At 42.6% G+C, this 19494-nt stretch overlaps 1 protein-coding gene across 9 annotated transcripts in view; it reads right to left on the minus strand.

The window, feature by feature from the left end:
- Window positions 1–19494, minus strand: part of FBRSL1 (fibrosin like 1) — a 399022-nt gene that overhangs the window by 137343 nt on the left and 242185 nt on the right. The window lies entirely within an intron of this gene.

The raw sequence follows: 19494 nt of genomic DNA on the forward strand, positions 1-19494 counted from the left end.
AAAATCCCAAGAAGTCGAGTGGTTCCTCATACTGCAAACTCTAGCTGTAGCAAGAGTCGGTCATCCTAGTTGAATTTTTAGCTTGTCTGGCTGAAAGCAAACTCACAAGGCTGAAGTACAAAAAGGCAAATGTACAATGTTTTCAAGGGCAAGAGGGAAACCATTCCTTTCTTGAAAAGCTTTTCTTTAATAATCAAGGCTGAAAAATTACTTGTATTTTCCCACGCACTGATGAGAAAGTTATAGGAAGGAAGGAAACACAGGAAGATCCGAAGAGCACAGAAGCATAGGATGAAGTACTTTTATGGATAATTGCCATGTAACTCTCTATTTTGTTTCTGGTGCCTAGATATTATTGAGTAAAACTAATTAGAAATGCAATAGATAAATGTACTCAGAATTCTTCATATCCTCTGAGTGGTTCCAATACCACCCATCAGGGACTCTGCATTTGCTGGGTAGGCAAATGATTTTCTCATAAAAAGCTGGACGACTCTTATCATGGCTCATTTTCTCCTTTAACCTATACTATTACTGCTCCTCCTCCTACAAAGTGAAATATAACACCCGTCAGTGTTGTAATGATTCCTTAACTATACATGCAAGTAAAAAGCAAAACAGCCCCCCCAAATCCTCAGCACAAAAGGCAAGATGAGCACAGCTAGTTAGCCCTGTCTCTAATTAACACATTTTGCTTTTCCTGCCAGGTGTGGTCCCCATTTCTCACTCACTGGTTTCCCTCCCCAACAATTTATTCTTCAAAAGCAGATGCAAAGGATGGAAACAGAACCTGTAAAATACAAATGATGAAGCAAATCAGTGTTGTTTTTTTTCTTGCTGCTCAAGAACTTTAAAGACATTTGGGGAGAAAAACAACAAAAAACCCCAACCAAAGCAAAAACCTTTCCACTAAGTAATTGAGTCTGCACTCTTGTATCAGACATTCAATGCTAATTTGGAGTCCTGTCTTATCGCATTACAGACAAACACAAGGCCCCTTACATCAAGTGCAACAAAATAGCTACACTCGGCATTATTAATGAAGTAGATGGATTAATTTCCTATTTATGAGAAGCTAACCAACTGGCTAGCTTGCTGACAGCACTATTAATGATCCTTAATGCCCCACAGGCGGTAATGGGTCCCGCTGGGAGATCTAGGAGCGCTGCAATTTGTATTGAGGATTTAGACATAACAAAAAAAAAAAAAATGCCCTCCTGGGAGCAGGCAGTTGATCAGCGGGCGCCCCAGCGGAACACAGCAGACAAATAATAAATGACAGCCTTGCGATTAAATCAAACCTTCTACTTTAAGTGTTAAAGTGTCTGACTGTCACTAACAATCTAGTGGTTGTTAAAGCCTCCCGGGGCCTCCAGGAACAGACGCAGTGAGCTGGAAGGTAAAAGGGGGGGCGAGCAGCAGTGGCAGCAGCGGGAGCCTTGCTGTCTTGAGAGGGGAAGCTGCATTAAGGCAGGAATTTAGACAACCACTGAAATCTGTCTCTGCTTTTTGAGGTACCACAGACTCAGGGCACAGGACCCCCAAAAGTCTACATAAGCCTTAAAAGAAAGATTTTACTTGGGAATGAAACAGCCTGAAGCTTCCCTAATCAAACTCTTCAGCCCTGCCAACCTGTTCACAGTGGACTTTGCAGCCCAGAGTGAGTGGGACCCCCCGATGTAAGACCACGTCTGGGGTAAATGAACAGTCTTGCCTGCTGCTATCTAGGAATTTCAGTTTCCATTCATACGCCTGTGCATTCAGGATTGAAACCAGAGAGCTGTGTTTCTAGATTCAAAAGAGACAGGTCGAAGTGTGAGCAGAAGTCCTGGAGGCAACATGGATTTCATTCACTTAGTCTTCTTGATAAACTCAGCCATGTACACTCTGTCTCCCTTATATTTAGTTTCCTTGCTGCCCTAGACTGATCACATCCTGGGGCTGGGTGACAGTTTGGAGAAATCCCAATGCTTTCTCTTCCGGAGATCTGTGTTCAGAGATAGAGATGAAACGGGCAAGTAGGTGAGATGAAAATAAACACTGAAATGGTCCTTTGCCCATCACCCTCTATCAAAACCACAAAGCAAGAGCCAAGGCTTCATAAGTTAAGGCTTAATGAGTTGTATTTTTGTTAAAAGGGAAAATAAAACAAGTTATTAGCCCTGTTTATATGCTCATGAGTTAATTGCTGGATATTCACTTTCAGAAATGATATACAACTATCACGATGAAATTCAACTTCACCTTCCTCTTCAAGTCTCATAGTTACATCAGTACAAAATCATCATCCATGAAAACAGAATTCACACTGGGCCTGTATTTATACATACCTACATAATTTGGAAAGTATGTACACTAAACACATATCTACACATACTTAAATGAAAGTATGCTATTTCAGTACATTGATGAAACTGTTCAAAGTAGCATCTCTGAGCTACCAGCCACTGGCCATTTGCAATGCCCAGAGCCCATACGGCAGAGCCTGGGGTATGAATGCAGCTCCAGCCTGCACTGGGGGTGGCAGAGCCTGTACATGATGCCTGTACTCAAGTGAAAGCTCTGTGCTTGTCACAGGCAGTGTAAGTGCAGTACTTCATATTTTGAAAGGGTGCTACTTGCCACTTAGTGCGTAACACCCATTCAAGCTGTATCTCAGTTCTATTTTACTGATGAGAAAGATAAGAAGGGAACACGAGCAATTTGTGTGAAGCTATAGAGGGTGTCAACAGGAGGAAAGGAGATGGGAACTCAGAGCTCTTCCTCCTTCCTGTGGTCAGGCCACTTGCTGATAATAATAAGGCAGTGCCTGAATGAGATAACCAGGAACACTAATGCAAAGAAGACATGTGGCAATGTTGTTCCCCATTCTCCTCTCCCGTAAGTAGTAGAGTGTAGGTTTCAAAAGGACAAAACCCAAATAAAATTTAAGAACAAAGTCTAAGAAAAATGAAGAGAAACTCACACAAGGATTATCATGCAAGTTGACAGCACAAGAGTTCCGATCCATGCTGCTTTTCCCTGAATCTTCAGATCTAATACAAATTTTGAAGGAACACCTACCGAGCCAGTGGGACTCTTCCTGCTGATGTGTCGGGTCCGGACTAGGCTGAGCATATCCTCCCCTGGACTGAAGTAACAAAGGGCAGCTGTTCCCAGCCTGACCTTGCAATGCTTGGAACTGGGATCCAGCAGGACCCCTTGTCCTCAACCCCGGTGCTGGGTAACGAACCACTGACAGAAGTTTGCTCCAGCCAATGCCCTCTAAGAAGACAACCCACCCCTCTTCATATTGCACGCTGTCTTCCCTGCTAATGTACTTGCAGGAAACAGGAAAGGTCCTTCCACCTTCTTACTTCTCATCTACTATTTCCATAATCCAGGAAACAGAACATTTTCCTTCTAGATTCTTTGTAAAACCTGCATGGAAGTTTTATGATGCATCTGAACTACAGCTATTGGGTTCCTATGTCAAGACATGAAGCAGAGGGGCCATGCAGTGAATCCTCCACCCCATACAGGAGCCCTTGATACAGCGTGTAGCCACAAGAAACTGCAGTCCAAACAAGGGAACTGGAATTTTGTCTGGTGTTTATACAGACTCCTGAGACCACCCCTATAACTGATCACAAGTGTGAGATGATATCTGGTCTGCTGTCTTGCAAGAAACTGTCATGCAATTTATGGCATGATCCTACCTTGGTACTGCAGCCTGGGAAGAGAGCCATAAATAATCATCTCAGCTCATATATATCAATTTATTCTATTACCAATCCATGTGTGTTTTCTGGCAGAATTCATCTTTTCTCTTTTTAATCACACAACTTAACAACAGGCCACTGAAGAGAACCCACTGGAAAACACAGCAGCCAATTGGATTTTCTTCCCCCTATGTGAACTTCAACAAAGAATGTGTAATGGAAAAAAGACAGTGTATGATGGGTAACTATGGTGAGCACTGGCTGCCAAGAAGATAGCATCTACAGAACCACACTTATTTATCTATCTTTCAGTTCATACAAGCTGCTCTATTATAGCCTCTGGGTGGGGAAGCATTGATTTTTAAACATCACAAGCTAAAGAACAACCGATCTGACAAAATGTCATTGTGGAACAGAGCCCTCCTAATGCAGGGAAGGCAATGCATTACCCTTACCTTCGGGCGGGAGCCTCAGTCCAAAGGGTGAGAGATGTGCCCAGAGGCACCTGAGGGCAAAGGGAGGCTGCCGGGTGCTGAAGCCCCCCACTGGATTGCTATCAGGGTTTAAATATGGGGGCAGCAATTTCTACACTTGATTGGCTCCACGTTGGGTATCACCTGAATTAATGTCATGACCCAATGAGCATGAGTAGGACCAGGCAGCATCAAAGCGGCAAGAAGGTCTCTGGCATGTGGCGTGTCTGTAGAAGCACTGACAATGGAAGGCAACAGACTCTGAGTGGCTGTAGCAAGGACCCAAGTTTTGGATAAGGGTCAACAACTGCATGTCAGCTTTATGAGCCTATTTGGGAGCTCCAGTTTCTCCTGGAAAGACTGCCAAATTTTGCTTTGGCTGGCGATTTATCACCCATGACCTTTGGTCAAGTGGATCACAAAATGTGGGGCTGCAGGTATGTCAGATGACAACAAAGTCACTACGTACAGAAAAAAATGCTCTTCATAAGGCACTTTCCTCCCATTCATCACACAAAGAGTTAAGACACACTGCTAATTTCTTTAGCCTGTCCTCTCCTGTCTTCCTAGTGCTGGCATAAAATTGGATCTTGAGCCTTGTTTGCTTGATCATGCTTGCCCTCCTCCACCTGTCCTCACCCCCTGCACCTCCCCACCACTTTGGCCCCACTGTCCTCACTTGGGTGGGGAAGGCAAAAAATAATAGCAACAGCCCCCATGGGAAAGCCAAGAGGCCCTTGCAAAGTGCACCGCGAAAATGAACGCGCCTGCTCACTCATCACATCTCGCATTCGTTCTGCCACTCGCTGTCAAATTAAAACGTGGCCAACAACTCATTTCTCCTGCTCTCACAGTTACAAATTAGTCCATTAAGCTGTCTGCAGCAAGCCTTTTTTCCTCTTCCCAGTAATGGCCTCCGAGAATTCCTTCATAATCGCCAAGTCCTCCTGGGATGCCCACCGAAAGCAGATGGAGAAGCTCCTGGGTAATACAAGGCACTTTTTAATGACACAACATGCTGTGGGTTTTTTTTAATTTTATTTTTTTATGTCCCTGTTCTCCCTTTGTCATCTTTCCCCCTTCCCTGCTTTCTTCCACCAGGATGATTAGAAATTAAAAAAAATAAATAAAAGAGAAGCAAGGATGGAGGGGCACGGATGCTTCTGTGCAGAGGCTGACAGCTACAGGAAGAGGTGGGGGCAATCAGCTTCAACTCCCTAATTAAAACCTCCTAATTGAATTATCTTTATTGAAAAATTAGATCTTCCATTGGAAGCTTAGATATCTGGGAAGACAGACAATCAAGTCCTCCTGTAGATGACTAATCTGTTTCATTTATCGTGTCTCCTCCTCCCCAGGCAGAGGCTGCACAGACAACGACCGTCTCTTCCATGGGCCAGACCTGTCGCAGAGCGAATCGCTCCTGACAGAACAAGTTGCTTAATGCAGAATCCCCTCTCTTAGGGGATGTTTTGGAGAGGCAAAAGGACTTGAGTGTTATTAGCAAGTAAAGGGCTAGTATCAGCTGGGAGTTGTCTTTATTTATTTAAAAGAGCATCTTATAAAGTGAGGCTGTTACAGCAGTCTGTTCATGCAGGTGGTACGGGGAAGGGGCTGCCGACCCCAGTATTGGTAAGGGCACTATAGCCCCCACAAAGCTGCTGTGTATAGAAACAAGGCATTTAAAATAAGCCAAACATTTTCTGTACATTGATGATGCATAGAAAAAAATGATATTGATTAAATACAACCAGCTGGTATCAACACTGAACTTTAAATAATAGCAACTACAGACAAATCTTTCCTGTCCATCTGTTAACCCAAAGACAGTCCTGGAGATGCTGCTTGAGAGCAGCACTGGTCACCCACAGCCTGTGCAGCAGATGATGATCCTGGTGAGCACTGGGACCAGAGCATGGCCGTGCCAAGCTGGGATGTGTGCTGAGCTGGCATGGGCTCCCCTTCCCAACGTGGGGCTCGGCAGCTCACTACTCTGATCACAGCGATAGGCACGGCTCTGAGGGGCATCACCTTCCAGACACCATCCTGCACTGAAGAGGCCACCTAGGAGGATGCTCTGCTTTTTGCAGTGCAGTAAGAAAAACCACCATTTGGAGAACTACTAGTGGACTTGGATGCTCCTTTCCAGGTTACTGACTCAAATTGAGTTCAGCCTTTATGGCCCATTCGACGTTTACTTGGTGGTCAAGAGAGGAAGAGGCTGAATCTGCACTACATCTAGCATTCACCTTACAAAATCACAGCTGGCCTTTTCTGGAAGCAGAGGCAAGATTAGTGGTGCCTGGGAGATCTTATCCCATTTTATTACTTTTTCAAAACAAGAAGGAAAAAAGCTCTTCCCACTGGAAACTACTGGAGTCACAGGCATTGGCAATTCTTGTTTCCAACAAACTAACAAAAGGCACAAAACCCAAATAAATCTTTGCCCACTTGTCTTCTTCTCTCTCTCCCCATGAAATCAGAAAATTGGCTTCAAAATAGTAAGATGAAAATCCAGTTAAATAAATACAGTGTGCATGCCTTTGATATGCTTGCTGACGTTGCAGTGGGGTGATTCCTATTGCCAAGGTTCCTTAGTGACTGCATGGGTTAATTTTTCTTTCACATGAAAGTGAAAATTTCTTGTTACATTGCAGAATTCCAGGAGCTACGCCTTTAAGGAAACATTTTGCAGTAAAATTACTGATTCGGTGACACTACAGTAGTCCCTCTTCAGCCTCCTCCCACATCAAATAAAATTCAGCGACTCGGCTGCCATCCTGCCGCTCTCCTCCCAGCTCTGCTGTGAGTGACAGGCTTGCTGTGCTCACACCATCCTGGGGAACAGCCAAAGTATTCATGGATCTTATTGCTAGACAGGCTGTGATAAGGCTGTTTGCATGGCTACACACCCCACAGACAGGCAGAAAGAGAAACAAGAAAGGCGGCGGCAACAGAGAGTAGAGTCCGCTCAACACCTTTAAGGAGATGCCATGTGCGGGAGGGCGAGAGGAGCCTTTTCATGGGGAGGAGCTGTGTTATGAATGTATATATTTCAAGGTGGGGAGGGGAAGAAATAAACCAGTTTCCTGGAAGTGAAGAAAAATTGGCTGTCTTTGCAAAGTCTGAGGCCAGCTGGGAAGACAGAGGCGCGATTCAACTTTTTGTTTAAAGAAAACCCACTCAAAGTGGCAGAAATGTCCAAAAAAACCCACAACCAGCCCCAACCCCAAACCCCTAAGTCTTGTACTGGGAAGAAAAAACCAACTTTCTCTAAACACAGACAAATCAATGTGAATAAAAAGGTGTCCTTCACATATCATAAATTATTATTTTAGGAAGAAAACATGCAGTTTTTCTTTGAACAGTAATATACAAATATTCCCACTGGCAGAACAAAAATGGGGGGGAAGACTGCAAGTAGATCACTGTACCCTTGGATTTTGTTACCACTATCTGTGCATTTATCCTCTTTTCACAACATAAAGACTTTCTGATTGTATTATATTTATAGCAAATACGAGACAACCTCCCTAGGCTTTTTCATACTGTTCTTTTCTTTACAATAAATTCTGTGAAAGGAAAGAAGTAACCTTTTATCTTCCCTATTTACATGTGCGCTCTAGACAAAGATAACAGCTAGAAGAAATCAGCTAGTAGCTAGAAATGCCATAGTGCTTAGTAGAAGGTGAGGGAAATACACATATAAAGAGAAGTCTTGGACATAACCAGAAGAATATCCATCCATGTGGCCTCTAATTTTGGTGCAGATAATTAGCTAAAGAAGGCTTGGCCAGCATTAAAACAAAGTGAATGGCATTTGCAAGGATGTCTGCTAACTCTTCTCTATTTCTGCTACACTCTTGTTCCAAAATATAATGAGAAGGGATGTGCTATTGGAAATATTAGTTCAAATAAACAGAAACCTAAATCACTGACACTTGGTTATATAGAGGCCCTTTTTAACATACTGCCATATTCAAAATTGTACATAAAAGCACTCACTTTCTGCAGGAGTCAAGGTAACACCTTTGCCTTGGCCAAGCAAGAAAGAATTTTATCTGTTTGTGACAGCAATCTAACTTGCTCTACAGCAATTGTGCACACCGATCTATTTGCATACACATTTTTTTAACGGTCTCACTGCTCTGTTTAAAACATCTTGAAATAACCTTGAACCTGCAGCACATATGCAGTGTACATGCCCAGATATAAATGCATACGGGAGTTCAGCGTTACCATTATAAAATTATTACAGTATAGTAATGCTTCAGTAAGGCATCAAAACTCTATAGTTTATAATTTTACTTCACTGCTTGGGGCAATTTCTGAGAAATACTTTAGTATTTTTAACAGCACATATACGAGAGACCATATATACTGCTGCTGGCCGCTGGTTTCCATAAATCTTTCAAAACCAATATTTATACTCCCATGAAGGAGTGCTGGCTGCTTATTTTCCATCTCCGTGAAAGTGGTCAGATCAATAGTTCTGTGTATGTTACTTGGAAACATGTCACAGCAGCCTCTAAAACCTCTTTTTCCTTTGTCTGAAATCGATTTCTGTAATATGCAAATATTAAGAAAAAGGAAGCTTTAAGTTTCCTCTTAGGATCCTTTGTGAATCCTTCAGAATCCAGACACCACTACGATGGAAAATTAAAATCCTGCCAGCAGTTTACCGTCTCCCCTGAGCGCCAGTTGTGCTGTGATCCTAACACTTTGCTCCAAGCTATGAAATTCTGAAATTTGCATATTCTTCACTTTGGGATTGTTTTGGCAAAAAGGTAAAACACCGTGGAGCTGCCTGGCTGCAAAAACAACCCTCTCCTCGGACAACCTTCCTCCCTCTGAAGATGACAAAAGAGGAGGAGGAGGAGGAGGATTTCCACTGCTTTTCTATGCCAGTGAAAAGATAACACCACTTACTTTCCTGCTTCAGATGTTTCTGCGCACCCAATTTTTTAGTTAATATGCAGGATCAGGAAAATTAAACTTGTGTTATGGAGTCTTACTTTGAGAAGGAGCAAAGAGACATGCTATTCACTAGAGCTTTTTGTGAGAGACTTTATCCCCCCCCTCCTTTTTTTTCAGCACAGCTTGAGCCCTGAAGCTTTTATTAAAAAAATAAAAAAGGAAAAAAAAAAACCAAACCAAGCAGTGTACAAAAGTGGGGGGAGTAAAGAAGGTTTAACAAGCTCCAAGTCATAGATTATAAGCCGCTGCTAAAAATTTATGGCTGTTTGGATCTTTGCCACACTGAACAGATTGGCAAGCTGATCAGAATCGCAGCAGGCTGCCTAATGAGTCCCACACAATTTTTCACCCCATATTTTTCCAATAAAAAAGCAGTTAAATACCAACCGCAGCCACAGCAGAGCCTGCCATCTGGCTGCTTTTTTCTCCAGCCATCATTAAAATGGTTCTTGGCAGTTTACACCTCGCTTTTTTCTGTACAGATGTGGAACGAATTTTCTGACAACCCTTGGATGAAACAGGGGGCTTTATTGAGCTTTACAGATTAACTGCCTAACTTCTGGTCCTAATTTTAAGTGTCTTAGCACACCGGAGGCATCACTTTAAGTGAGCTAATTGTACGTATCTGAGCCCACCAGCAACATTTGGTTAAGTTGACGTGAGATTCAAACTCAACATTTCAAGGAGCTGTGTAACCCACGCCACCACGGTCACCAACGTCCGGCCCACGCTGTGAGTTCACAGGGATTAAAAATAATAACTATAAGGATAGCATTTGAAAGAGTCTACAGAGGAAACCAAAGAATTATGGTTTAAACCCATTTATTGCAGCCAAATGAATACGAGCAGCTTTATTTCTTATTCTTTGTTTTTACTGTTGTCCCCACACAGCAGTTTGGTTAGCCAGGGAGTAACAGAGCCCCGTACTTGTGGTTACTCCACTGACCCGAGCACAGCAGAATGAAGCTTCAGGCCCGAGTATCTGGTTAGATGTGTTCAAGCAGCTTACTTGAAAGCAGCTGAACTCACCTTTTTTGTCACTGGAAGATGGTAGTGAGCAGAGGGAGAACAAAGTTGATTGAGCACAGTATTTATGCACAGAATAGTTTTTTACAATCAATTTTTGAAACCAGGAATGCAAAGCAAAGGTCCTTTAAAAACCTAGAAAAATCAAAATATAGCTAAGAAAACACATTTAATAACTATTTATGGGCCAAACAGAAGCAGGACAGGCTGGAGATGGATACAATTGGCTGAATGTGTATGGACAGTTTTGATTAATGTAGTCTGCAAGTCCAGGCAGTTTGGGGGATGGGAGCAGGAGGACAGCCAGCTGAGGTGCAGTTAAGATGCTCCAAAACCAGTGTTTCAGTCTTTCTCTAATGACTTGTCAAGACCACAAAAGAAGCAGTGAAAGTGAAGAGACTGGAGCCCAGGTGCTCTGAGGGCAGGGCTGGAGGTCTGTCAGACCCCTCTTTCTCTCCAAAAAGATGACAAACAGCAGCAGAACATCAAGGAGGCTTTTTATCATTTTGCTTTCCTTCGCATCCCTAACACAGATTATTACTTATGCCAATCATTTTATAATGACCAGTGGATTTAAAAAATGAATAATTTATAGGAATGTTGATAACATTTATTTGTTTTCAGCAAGGACGTCACAGAATCATAGACATGCAGTACAGAAAGGGACCTTAAAAGGTCATTCTAGACCCCCTGCTCTGAAAGAGATTATGGTGGAGATTATGTGCATAATAATGTAAATGACCCTATAACTATACTCCAGAATCAACATTTTCATTAAGAAATATATTGCCCTTGTAATCCTACTGGTTGGGTAGATAACCACCAGGGTGCAAGCTGACGCAACCACAGCATCCAAGCCTGGAAACCGGCAGAAACAGTGACCCTGAGACAGCACGAGTGGGCATTTATTCAGAAACATACCAAGTGCAGACTGAAAATGAATACAGCTGGCAGACTGTGCAATGACAGCTTTAATTAATGTATGCTTCTACGACTGTCCAAGAGAGGTGGCAGTTTTGGGGGACGGGAGCTGCAGAGCAGTCAGGTAAAGCTGAGAGTTGATGTGATGGAGATAAAGGGTTCCATGTTCATACTCTGCTGTTGAAGTCACCCTTGGCCCCCAAACTGTGATGTGTCCTATCCCCATTACTGGAAATGGCTGTGCAAATTGCTGACGAAAAAGAGAAAAAAAATTACCTCCATCTCTTTAGTGGGTGCTGAAAGCTCCAATTTATCTCCTACCGATCGACCTAAAACACCAGTTTACCCTAAAAGCACTGATGTACTTTCAATGCACAATCCTGCAGCCCGCTGCAAACCTCATGGCAATAATAAAAAGAATTGACTTGAGCATCAGTAGTCAGGTCAGACAGTTCTGGGGTTCCAAACTCTATAATTTGGGCCTGGTGTGCAGTGTAGGGTAAAGGACCTTGTTTTATAGCAAAGTAAATTAAAAACCAAGCAAATCTGCCAGAGCAACTTTTTGTCCTATTGCACTTGTGGTAAATTTTGCTTCTAAGAACCATTACTGTATGAAGAGGTATTCACATACACACACACTGCCTTGACATTTGCACTTTTTTATATAAACATTTTTACAATATTCCATTACCACAGAACGCACCAGCTAATAGCCAAATCCCTAAAGCTGCTAACAATCAAGTCTGGCTTAGAGTTGCCTCTGAATAACTTCCATTTCTTCAATGCCTTTGCACAGCAGGATTGCTAATAAACAACCGGGCAGTAAAACTACAAGTCAGCCAGTACAGCCTCTGTCTTCTCCAGTTCAGGGAATTGCTCTAATACAATGTGAAAATATATCCTGTGACCAAGCAGCCTCTGGGAATTCTTACATTTCAGGTTGGGTTGTCTTCATTTGGGTTATTTTGGGATATCCACAAAAATGAGTCCCAATTCCCTTTCCCTTGCTCTCCACCCCCCACAGTCACACACTCCACCAAGCAAAACATTCTAGCTACTTAAATGTGGTCAGGGAATAAACTATTTCAAGAAAAAAAATAGTTTCATCTTAAATGGTTTCCATCCAATCAAATGATTTAGCCCAGAGGCTAAAATGATTTAGCCCTTACACAAGTCTAACACAATAGCGTTTGCATAACTTACTTGAGCTCTCTCTCCGTCTGTCCCGTGGAGAGTTCCCAGCCCACAGAGAAGACACAAAGATAATTGGGCATTTGATCCAAGGCTAGTTTTCATTTTATTTAGGACTCATCTAAATCGAAGGTCCTGTAGGTTACCTGCATATGGCAAACCACCCTTTGCTTTGCAGATCCGCCAACATCTACGTCCTCAGTGCTGCAAGGAGCTCGGCGCCCAACTACATCTTCTAGTGATGGGACTAAGGGAGAGCAGGAGCAAGAGCTTCCAAACAAAGTACTGGGGTGAGGTGCTAAGCAGCAGGTGTATCTTCATGCAGAAACCCTGAATACAGCAGCCTTCTGTGCCCTGGACAGCCACGTCATTACAGAACATCCTAAAATTCACATTTTAGGCTTTCATGCTTGCTTCAGCCCTGCAGTATGTTTTATTTTTATTGCTTATTATTGCTAAGTCAGTGTAACTGACACGTTGCCTTTACAGATAATGTTCTTATGGTGAGTTTCAAAACTAGTTTTAGGGTTATTAATGATCCTTTCCTCTTCACTATTTTTTAAGGGTTTATGGTTTAGATTTGAGATTTTAGCTGCAGGCAGAAATATGGTGCAAACTGATCCTATAATTTTTCCCCTCAATCCTATTAAAAATAATTTCCCTTTATTGCAAAGGTAAAAAAATTCACAGCGAAAAAGGTAACAGATGGATTAGGGGTATTTTCAAGTCATTCATTTTCACTCAAAAAAAATAATAAACCACATTTTCTTTCTAAGAAATAAGGCCTTGCTCTTGTCATTAAAAAACCTCAGTACTTCAAATCCATGGGATGCTTGCAGAAAAAAGGGAAGTAAATAAGCAGAGCAGCTCTGGACTTCCAAACAGAAGAGCTGGACTCAAGAGAGAGAATCATACAGCCAGCCATTTGGATGTCTTCGGGTTATATAGTTCAAATTCTGCATTTATAGGCATCAGCAGGAATTTTGCCAATGACTTAACTTACTTTTATGCTATAAAGCTAGAATGATCCTTTTTGATTAACTGCTCTGACCTCCTGCATAACACAGGCTTACAGCACAGGGCCAAGATTTCATCCCAAATCTGGACAGAAGAGAGATGCACAACATATGAGTCAGCAGGACAAGCACAACAATTTTAATTTTAAAATGCCAAATCGTGCTGGCAGGGGAAAACAGAGTGGATGATGGACAGTTCTGGATACTGAGAGGTTTCTTGAATTATTGGGAGATACTTGGCTCTGTCAAGCAAGCTGACTGAGCTAGCTTTCATCTCTTGTTTTTAATTATCTTTACTCTTTTAGAATTTCTTGTTGTGCTAAAAGTTGTCCTGGTGTAAGCCTCCTCCCCAGATCTAATCTTTTTGCTTGAGGCAATCGGGGCAGGGTTATTTTGACATGCAAACGAAGAGGACATATGTTGCATGCAAATAAGAGGGCCACAGCTTAGAGCAGACAGATTTTTTTTCCCCTGCCCCAGGCACTTCTGTTGTTGCTTAACAGGATTTCCTGGGGATCTAGATCAACACTTTCACATCAGGGTCTCTAAACTCTGGCTGTCCGTCCAGCCACCCAAGGGCAGCCATGGGGAAGCAGGTCAGGCTCCCCTGGGTGCTGCCCAGCCACAGCTCCTGCTTTTAGAGAGGGAGGAAGCAGGTGCTGGTTGCTACAAAGGCTCAGCCCCACTGAGCAGCAAGCTCGCCGTGAGCCAGCCTGACTTCAGCGACCCGCTTTGGGAAAAGCTGGCCCGAGGCCACCAGCCCGGCCAGCCTCACTCGCTATTTGTTGTTCTCAGGTATTAACACTGGAAAATTGGCTACTGTGTATTGGCAGTAACTTCTTAAATGTTATTTAATACACGTTATTGTATTCACATTGTAAAGGGCCCACACCCTGTTCTGATTCAAGACCTAGATACAGAGTCATTATGGTGCTATAAACACCGCTTTTAAAGGCCTGGCTATGTATTGACACAGTTTTTTATATGTGCTGAACGCTCTCAAAACCACTCTCAAACATCGCAATGACGTTTTACACCGGGCTCATGTGTCCCCAGGATGGCATTAATTGAAATAGTACCATGAAAGTAAAGGGAAATACATGAAACAGCAAGATCTGTGCGAAATAATTCTGCTCCGGAGATAAGAAATCAAGGCAATTTGGAGAGGAGGACAGATTCTGTGCTTGATCCTTCATCTTTGCTTGCCAAGATTGAACAGTCATCCAAGAATGAGTGTTACCAGGGGAAGCATTTGAGAACTTGCCTTTGCTACTAAGAAAGGTGCTTAAATTTCAAAATACCCAAAAGATAAGATACCTATCCCCAGACAAAAGTATTGGCAATCATCCTTCCAGGACTTAAAGATGTGAATATTTGGGAAAAAAAAAAACAACAACAGCACACAACCAACCACAAACCCCAACAAAAAAAGATGGTCTCATAAGACTTGGCACAAATCACACCATTCACTGCAAGAAATCACTTCTGGCCAACCTATCCCCATGGGCTTTGACGGCTGTCAGCACACAACACAACCAGAATGAACTTGCAGGTCCCTCCCTTTGGTGGGTCTGCTCCAGCCAGGACGGGACTGCTGACTGTTGGGGGTGGGGATTGGCTATTTCAGGATAAACTAATTATATCAACACACTTGCCCACCGTCCTAAATAAGGCACATTTGGAACAGAAGCAGAAGAAAGTCTTACAGATGGTACTGCCACTCGGCAGCTTACAACAAGGCTTGGGTGCCCTCCTGACCTTTGCCAGCTCTCCCCAGAGAGCAGCCCCACAGGCAAGAACAAGTCAGATGGGGTCAACAGATGGCTGAGAATATGGTGCACATTAACACACATTCTTCATGTGCCTGTCTCTGGCCCAGAAATACGCAGGAGAGGGATTTGGCCCCAGTACATTCAGCAAAATCATGGTCATACTGCACTGAAACCTCTACTGGCATCCATGACGTGGTTTTGAGAAAGGCATGTTAAATTCTCTTAAAATGTGTTAGAAAAACCCGTGATGCGTGATTTGCGTACAAAATGGATGCAGTGGTGTTGTGCATATCAAACTGTGCATATGGGTAACCTGATAATCATATAATTTGCCTTGACGCCTCTCTAAAAAGACATCATTGTCCCTCTAATTTTGATTCCTTGTAAATAATCAATCAATCAATTAGCTAATCTGCTCAAATGTTCCCCCCACCTCTTTATGTTTTCAATTTAAAGTGTGAAAGGCAAGTGCAGACAGATTTACATGACATTCCAGAGGCAAGCGGCGGCAATGGGTATTTTTTCACAGATCTTATCGGGTGCCCTTTAAGTACACTTGGGGTTTCTTGTGATCTTGACTGCTAAGCAACTCTGAGCATTCATTTTTTTCCTGACAGAAGACATGTCTTTATGGGGTCTTCTTTTCAGAAATTCCTCATATAGAATATCCAGCAAACTACTTAAGAAATAGCATTTTCCTTTCAAAAGCTTACCTGTGCAGCTGTGAGGACTTGGTTTTTCTGAAAGCCTTAGAATGTGCAAACTGATACTTCTAGGAGTATTCTGCCTTGGCTAGATCTGATGCAACTTTTGTAGAGATAGCAAAAGGCATCTGTCTTACACAAGGCTAAGCCCCTGCCAAATTTCACATCCTTGCTCCAAAGTATGGAAGCGTGCAAGTTTCTCAGCAAATTACTTGCAAGTGCTTATAACATGGCCAAACCAATTTATTTCCCTCCCATCTTATATTTTGAGGGAGACAAATCTTCTTATTTGAACTTTCAAAGAAAAGGAAATCAGCTGCAGGCAGACACACGACATGGAAAATTTCAGCTCCAACAGCTGAAGTTTGGCAAAGCTACAAGCAATTGACAACAGCCCTGCAAGGGGAAGTGCCAGACAATCCCAGCCCGGGCAGGGCTTCCAGCTCCACCTGCAGCCTGGCCAGGAAGGCGAGGACACTGGGCCAGGTCCATGCCCTCTCCCAGGCAGCTATTTTGAAGGAGGCAGAAGTGATTTGTGGGGTGTATTGTGAGCGGATTGCTAACAACGTGGAGGCTGAAGTGTAGGAAGGCACAGTCCTACAACTGGGGAGCTTTCGAACAGGGGAAAATGCATCAACCATAGCTCTGCTACAAGACTTGCAAGATTTACCCATTATTCATATAGATATGGAGTCTGGTTTGGACACTTCAGGTGACACTTCCTACAATACTATTTTTACATATAATGTTAAATTATATCTTCAACCAAAAGGAAATGGAAATTTCTTAAACTGCAAAATAGCAAGTCAAGACCTCACCACGATAAAAATCAAACAAAGAAAATGATTTAGAATAGCACAAAACTGAGCAGCAACTGGAAAGGTGCAACACTTTCCCCCAAGCCAGCCTTACTCATGTATATTGTATAAAATATTCTTTCAGAAACTAGCCAATTTTTTTTTTTAAATTGAACACAATCAAGCTTATTATTAAATTTTATCCTTCTGTAAGTGGCAAGGATGTATTTGTTAGCGTAAAGCATTAGTGATCACAATGATCTCTGTTTTTCAGATGAGAGGTGGCATTGCCCTGTGGACTAATAGTGACATTGCAGGTACGCTGCATTCAAATCCCCATGGGATTATTAATTCCTGGGAGCACCGAGGGAATGCCACACACATTCATTTCTGCTACATAACTACCTTAATACCCTTTCCATGACACAATCATTGCACTGGAGCTAGAGAGAGTGCCATTACTACTTTAAGAGCAACAGCCAGTGATCTCAGTTATTTCAAATGAAATTCTAGTTGCACTGGGGTCTGTAAGAATTCTGCTGTCAATTTTAATGCAGCAGGATTTCACCTTTGGTATCATTTTCCCCTAATAATACAGGGACGATCACACTTGCAGATCTGTTAGAGTGGGACAAGGACAAGTTAATGTGCGTTCCGCATTCTGAATGTGTAGCATAATAAGTGCATGAATTATTTATGTGTATAAATTTAAACTCTTTGATTGAAATGTAAGACTGGTTGATTAGAAATAAACTCCCTCCATCTTTGATACCTAGCTCCTCTGCCACAGAGGCTTAAAACAGCGTGGGTTCCCTGGCTGCACATTCCCATCTCCTCCTCAGTGCGAGCACTAGTATTGATGAAATAACACAGAAATCCAGAGCTGAGCCAGCTGAAGAGAAGCCGTACAAAAGTACCCTCAAACCCCCAACTTTTCAGCTAGATGAGTTTAGGGGGCAAGCTCACTGCACAAACACAGAATGGTGGTGGTGCCAGGTGCAATGTGTGGCTAAGACTGAGGGGCCACAGCAGCACCAGCTTAGATCAGCCTCAGCTGCCATTGAACCTGACACCAGGATAAACACCAGTCACTATTAAATCTAACTCCTCCTAGAATTTCTTTTTTTTTTTTCTTCCTTGAAAACAGATATACCTATATCTCTAGGTATCTCTCCCACTAGTGCAGTAGCTTAACAGAGGCCCATCAGTGGTATCCTACACTTAATGTTTTAACCACCTCATTTAATAATCTGGAAAAAGGAAAAAGGCCCAGACAATTAACTGACATAGTGATTTGTTATCAGGACATCCCAAAGGTAGAGCTGCATGAATGAGAAACGTGTATTGAGAAAACAAAGTCACACAGCCAACAATACTCTGTGTAGATACGGCCACTCAGTCAAATGTGTTCTCCTCTTGTTAATGTGGATTTAACTCAGAGCTTTTAATGCTCTTCGCTCCAGATACCGGGTAGGTATCAACTAAAATGTGGCTTTCTGTAAGAAGAGCATAACCCCTTATCTGAAACAGTGACCTCTTGTTTCAAAAAACACATTAGCCCTTGGCTTCACTATTACCAACTAGTGTTCTCAGTCATTGGCCAAAAAGTTTTCCAGCAACTTCAGTGCTGTTGACAGAATTTATGTTCTCAGTACAGCACTAAAAATAACTGAGTACTTGTCCCATAATGTCAGAGCAGCATGCTCAGTGAGGGAATGTGCTCAATTTTATAATTTTGCCCATTTTAGTTTCAGATGCTGAGTGGTGAGTTTGTACATAATATGAAATGGGGTAAGAGAACATCTATTATTAATGCAGCCTCATGAAGCAATTAATTTGCTGGGTCATTAACTCACCACCTACACAGAAATCTCACAGCAGAAAAGCCCTGATCTGAGCGTGGCTGAAGGCACTTATGTGCAGGGCAGTGTCGCCAAAGCCCAAGGGCAAGACCTGCAGAGGTTTGCAGAGAGTCTGGTGCCATGAACCAGCACGAATTGTACCATGTTTGCTGGAGGAGATCTGCATGACGACCTCAGTGGAGATCATCCATCATTCCTCTACTTTGCTTACAAGTTTCCTCATTAAGCTCAACGCATATTTAAATTCCAGTTCATGCAGTCCATGCTTTACATTGAGCAGAAACACCATACTCTGTTCACCTTTCATTTCCAAAATATATCTGCTCCCTGTTTTTACACAACAGTAGCCTTTGTGCACAAGCACACCAAACCGGACTTTTAATCCATCCAAAGTCTTTCAAAACAGCCATACAGCACAACTGACACCAGCCAGAGCTGCTAGTGAGGATGTGGCACAGAAAGGTGAGGTAGAAATACTAATTTTTTTGAATTATTTTTTTAAAAAATGATGGCTTTCACACTTTCCTTGATACAAGGTAAGACATGCTGGCTTCTCTCCACCTAAGGCAGCCTTCCCTCCCAGCCATTATCAATAATCACTGTTCCAGCAGTCTGATGTATATGCTGGCTGGCTTTGCTACGTGAAGTCTCTCCCTGCTGGAAGAGGCATCAATTATAAGCAGGCAAGAAGAAACTTCTGCAGCATTGATGGCTGCTCTGCTGGGTGCTTTTCCTTGTACTAAGCTTGTTTTCATTAACTTTCCAAATAAATGATAAAAGGCACAGGCATGGGCAACAGAAAGACAAAACCGTAATCACTGGAGTAGCTGGCTGGCATCCTATATGTATATGAAGAAGCATTGTTTAGATCTGTGCAAGTGCATACATACACAGCCTTTCCTGCTGAGCAGTTTAACTAATCCAACCATCAGTATAAAATATTAGCTCACTGTGAGCTTGAACACTTGGCTACCTTCTTGGTATTGCGGTTTCAAGCTAAACCCAAACTCACTTAGGGTAACAAGTTTGGTGTTCTGCCTATAGACTTGGTGAA

The sequence above is a fragment of the Athene cunicularia genome, assembly GCF_003259725.1.
Source record: "Athene cunicularia isolate RWA chromosome 15 unlocalized genomic scaffold, athCun1 chr15_part1, whole genome shotgun sequence".
Classification (NCBI taxonomy): Eukaryota; Metazoa; Chordata; class Aves; order Strigiformes; family Strigidae; genus Athene; species Athene cunicularia.